Source organism: Eriocheir sinensis, chromosome 23, assembly GCF_024679095.1.
Source record: "Eriocheir sinensis breed Jianghai 21 chromosome 23, ASM2467909v1, whole genome shotgun sequence".
NCBI classification, from domain to species: domain Eukaryota; kingdom Metazoa; phylum Arthropoda; class Malacostraca; order Decapoda; family Varunidae; genus Eriocheir; species Eriocheir sinensis.
Window position 1 is genome coordinate 5,863,258 of NC_066531.1, and position 5,641 is coordinate 5,868,898.

General features: G+C 50.6%; 1 long non-coding RNA gene across 1 annotated transcript; it reads right to left on the bottom strand.

Moving 5' to 3' along the window:
• Positions 1 to 4,008: 4,008 nt before the first annotated feature.
• Positions 4,009 to 5,317, bottom strand: LOC127002442 (uncharacterized). The gene is made up of 2 exons (XR_007756238.1): positions 5,098 to 5,317; positions 4,009 to 4,545 (listed from the first exon to the last, which is right to left on the bottom strand). It is a non-coding gene; the product is annotated as an uncharacterized LOC127002442 (long non-coding RNA).
• Between the last annotated feature and the right edge of the window lie 324 nt (positions 5,318 to 5,641).

Sequence of the window (5,641 nt, forward strand, 5' to 3'; positions counted from 1 at the left end):
AACAAACAATATGACTGTGAAAGCGGCCCTTAAGCCCAAATACATTTTGATTCACGAATGTGCGCGAATATGCAAGTCGTCCTGTGTCTTGGACAAGTTCGGCATCTTTCTTACCTGTTCTTGGTCATTCGGGGACATGTCTGCGTCCACCGCGGGACTTTTGACAGTTGGTCACGACCGCCACGAAAGTTTAAAGTTGCATGAAAAATTCGCGGCTGTTCGCCGAATGTGCACGAATGCTAAATGAACACCGAATTGTCGCCGAAATGTCGCCGACATGTCCCAGACAATTCGGCGTCCAATTCACGGTGTTAGGCGAATTGTCGCCGAATGACCAAGACTATTCAGGGACATGTCCCCGAATATTCGGCAAACATTTGGCGAATTAATCACGACACGAAAAATCGGGTCGCGGTGGGAAGTGTACACGGGGTCTCTCTCTCTCTCTCTCTCTCTCTCTCTCTCTCTCTCTCTCTCTCTCTTCTCTTCTCTTCTCTTCTCTTCTCTCTCTCTCTCTCTCTCTCTCTCTATATATATAGAATAAAATAATATAATCATAAATAGTAAACAAGAAAATATGAAAAACAAAAAGAATCGTGAATTTATAAAATAGGTATGAAACTAACATTTTCATTTATTTAATAATTTATTGATTATTTATTACTTTATTTATTTCTTAATGTCATTATTCTGCAATTATTTAACCTTTGTTTCATTTTTTAGTTACTTAAATTCATTTCTTCTTTCAGTTACTGGTTTGTTTATTAATATTACGTAAACATTCATTCATTCAAAAATATTAGAATGAGGGCAAAACAAAAACAAGTCACATTCATACATTTTATTACACGTACTATCATACATATTGCCACATATTAGCACACACGGTATTTACTCGCCCACAACAAGAGGGGGGGATAGTGTTGTGCTGGAAGCTTCCCCCGGCGTCCATGGGTCTCTAGAAGGCTCCGGGAGGAGCGAGCAGGGGGGCGGGGAGCAGGGCGAGCCGTCCGCGCCCCGCGGGGCGCGGCCAGACGCCAGGCGGGAAGTGTTGCCAACTCGCATATATTTTTGCTACGTGTTCTTGTATGATCTAAAATATACTGTAACATTCTAGACTGTACTGTTCTGGATATATATAGGAGAAGAGGGCGAGAGTGTCCCAGTCCCAGTCATAGTAAGCTAGTGGTAAGTGAAGAGTCAGAGTGAAGCGTACTACTAAGGAAGAACATTAAACAACAGAAACTGTGCAAAGTGTTTACATATCTCCCTCCCACGGAGTCTACTGACGGCGACACGGAACCCAAGTAACACGTCCGGCATAACAATAGCATTACTCATGACATGCAGTCAGGCTATATCTACCTGGTAAATATATATATATATATATATATATATATATATATATATATATATATATATATATATATATATATATATAGAGAGAGAGAGAGAGAGAGAGAGAGAGAGAGAGAGAGAGAGAGAGAGAGAGAGAGAGAGAGAGAGAGAGTTCCTACTGTTCATTTTAATATTTATCTCCCTATATTTTTATTTAATTAAAATGGGAAATAACCAGACTGAAGAAAAAAAGTATCTTGATCCCATGTAGCAACACTGCTGATGGGTACTGGGGGTTTGGGTGTGTGTCTGGAGGGGGGGAGGCGCCTGGATGTAAACAACGCTGCTCCTGCGCCATCTGTTGCAACCGACATACACCACCACCCGCCCACGGCCTCCCATAGAGGCCCCCTCTCCCGTTCTATAGTCTCCTTGCTCTTGCCGTACCTACCGTCGTCAGTCTCCATCCACACGGCAAAGGACTTGGTCTCTTCTCCGAGGGAATCAGGGACGTCACCAAGCGCACTTAACCTCTTAGGAACGGGAAACCGATATGTCGGCCGGGCGGCTGGAGAGTATAATTTCATATATATAATTAAAGAAGCTAGCGACATTCGGTAGCTGACCTCAGCTGCGGTCAGCTAACGGGTGAGACGATAATTAGTCTGAGTTGACACGATGACGTCCAGTGCACGTCTGTCATCTGAGGAGCTTTTAAGTCCAGAGGATTACACTAATACGCCACGTCGTCATAAGGAGCAGAGGGAAAGAAGAGTGACTTCATCGTGTGTAGGGACGTTGGGTGCGTGCCTCCTGTGACCATGCACGGAGAGGAAGACACCGCCCCCCACCAGATGAATTACTGACGCGACCTTGGGAGAGGCGGCTACTCTGACCCCTCGAAACAGAGAGAGAGAGAGAGAGAGAGAGAGAGAGAGAGAGAGAGAGAGAGAGAGAGAGAGAGAGAGAGAGAGTGAGTACTTCATGTGAAACTATTTCAGTCTTGCCCCAACAGTACAGTTCTGCTTCATTGTACGAAACTGTTCTGCTATGATGAAAATTATTTTTATACCTCTTTATCAACCAGTCCCTCCCTATACGTATTTCTGTTATCTCCCCTTCACCCTCCGTTATCTAGTATCTTGCTCTTTTCGCTCCCTTCCTCCTCACAAGCATTCACACGAAAAGTGGTGGGATGGCTGGTGGAGAAATAGTGTGACAAAAGCAATATCTTTGGCAGCAGTCGTGTTTTGCTTTCGTTCTATTATTATCCTCTTCGGCGCCTCAAATCAAAAAGCGCGCCATACTTAATATCCGGGATTTCCGCGCGTGCGGCAAACTCCACCACTGACATTCACAAAATTAAACAAAATCATAACATATGTATCAGAATATCCGGAATGATTACATTGTGCCTTACACACCAATATTCAGTCTAAAATAAATTGCAATTTATATTTCACTCACTAGTCTTCATCAGAGGGTGGTGGCGATGGAAGGATGTAGTCTTTCCCCTCTGACTGATAAAGTATTTGTGTTGAAAGACTTGAATCAAACGTGTTTTCGGCAGCTGGTGGTGGTGGTGGTGGTGACGGATGAGGGGGCGCGGGAGATGGAGGAGGGGGTGAATGTGATGGGGAAGGTGGTGGTGGTGGTGGTGACGGATGAGGGGACGCGGGAGATGGAGGAGGGGGTGAATGTGATGGGGAAGGTGGTGGTGGTGGTGGTGACGGATGAGGGGACGCGGGAGATGGAGGAGGGGGTGAATGTGATGGGGAAGGTGGTGGTGGTGGTGGTGGTGACGGATGAGGGGACGGGGGAGATGGAGGAGGGGGTGATTGTGATGGGGAAGGTGGTTTTGGTGTTGGTGACGGATGAGGGGACGCGGGAGATGGAGGTGGGGGTGAATGTGATGGGGAAGGTGGTGGTGGTGGTGACGGATGAGGGGACGCGGGAGATGGAGGAGGGGTGAATGTGATGGGAAGGTGGTGATGGTGATGGTGACGGATGAGGGACGCGGGAGATGGAGGAGGGTGAATGTGATGGGGAAGGTGGATGGTGATGGTGATGGTGACGGATGAGGGGACGCGGAGATGGAGGAGGGGGTGAATGTGATGGGGAAGGTGGTGGTGGTGGTGACGGATGAGGGGACGCGGGAGATGGAGGAGGGGGTGAATGTGATGGGGAAGGTAGTGGTGGTGGTGGTGGTGACGGATGAGGGGACGCGGGAGATGGAGGAGGGGGTGAATGTGATGGGGAAGGTAGTGGTGGTGGTGGTGGTGATGGTGACGGATGAGGGGACGCGGGAGATGGAGGAGGGTGAATGTGATGGGGAAGGTGGTGGTGGTGGTGATGGTGATGGTGACGGATGAGGGGGCGCGGGAGATGGAGGAGGGGGTGAATGTGATGGGGAAGGTAGTGGTGGTGGTGGTGGTGATGGTGACGGATGAGGGGACGCGGGAGATGGAGGAGGGGGTGAATGTGATGGGGAAGGTGGTGGTGATGGTGAGTGGTGCTGGGAGGGAACGATGGGTGATGGTGGGAGAGAGTGTGAAGGAAACGAAACTGCAAGGGCCCAAGGCTGTTCCGGGCTAACAGTTTTCCTTCTGAGCCAGGTGTTTTGCTCCCCCCCCCTTTTCACAGTGTAGTCAGGAGAAGCGATACGCAAGATGTTAACTCCGTCTTTAATATGCACTTCAGCTCGCACAGCCCACGGGAGACAGGTAGGACGGCCGGTGTGGTAAGGCCGCTCACACAGCCCACGGGAGACAGGTAGGACGGCCGGCGTGGTGAGGCCGCTCATACAGCCCACGGAAGACAGGTAGGCAGGCCGGCGTGGTAAGGCCAGCAAGGGCGGCCCGGGTATTCGGTCTCGGGGCCAACAGTGTCTTCCCCGGGTAGACCGCGGCGGTGCTACGGCTGAGTGATGGAGGGCAGTGCCGGGCCGGGCGTAACGCGGCAGCAGCCTCGTCAGGTGGAGGACTCGTTAGGTGGTGAAGGGGAGCCAGTGCCTAGCGAGCTGGCTCGACCGAGTCCTGGAGTCGTCTCCCGTCCTCAGCGCACCAACGTCCGAGGTTGCTTCGGCTACGAAACGTCAGGGCCCCCACTCGCGCCGGTGGAGCTCGGGCAGGGCGTTCGAGGCGTTCCGCTGCGGGTAGTGTGAAGCCTCGCTCGGGATGAGTGTAGGTCGAGTGAGGTGTTCCGGGGCTATGTTGGTGTTGAGGAGTTAATAGTGGTCTTCCCTTTACACATCTCCGCCGACAAGACTCGATACAGAGTATCGAGCTAGAAATCGGAAGACAAATATAGCCTAGCTCATATGAATGAATAATACCTAAACCAAACCGACACAAGAGAAACCATAGAACCAAACCAAGAGATTCAACAGTAAAAGAAACCCATTGATTTATGTAGCATCCCACAATAACTAACATCTGCTTAAGAAATCTGCTCCAATATTATCCTTCCCAGGAATGTGTACAACCCTGAATCGATACCCTTGAAGACAAAGTGCCCATCTAAGGAGACGATCATTATTCCCCTTGAAGTGGGTCAAGTAGACGAGAGGTTTATGGTCAACTTCAAGCACAAACTCCTTGCCCCGCAGATAGTAGTCAAAATGCTTAATCCCAAAGATGACTGCTAAGCATTCCTTTTCAATTGTAGCGTACCTGCGTTCTCTGTCTAGGAGCTTCCTGCTAGCGTAAGCTACTGGGTGCGGGTAATCCTGAACGTACTGCAACAACACAGCCCCCAAACCTTGATTTGATGCATCGGTCCGTAAAACGAAGGGACGTGACGGGTCAGGCAACTTGAGGACTGGCTGAGAGTGCAGTGCTGACTTGAGTTGTTCGAAACAGGTCCGCAGCTCATCTGACCATACCAGTGGTTCGGGGTTCTCTTTCCGCAGGAGGTCGGAGAGTCCACTGGTGTAGGAGGATGCCTGAGGTATGAAGACTCGGTAAAAGGAGATCATGCATTGGACCTGCCGCTTTCGCCCTGACAAGACGTCTGCCCCGCTTGCTCCAGTACAAGTCACGCCTCGCCGCTCGGTAGTGTCGCCCGCCCTTAACCATGCGCTGTCCACCCCGCGCACGCTGGCCGGCCGCTCGCCCGGTGATAAGCTGCCCCGCGCTGCACACCACACTGTGCACTCTCCACCTCGCGCCAGCCTCCATCACACTACTGCTCCTGCCTTGTACACTCCGTGTACGTGTACACACGCACTGCCTGTGCTCTACCTGTTTTGGTATTAAGACAGTGCTACAGCTGCCAATTAGAGACCCCCGCTCTTTTCCGACGC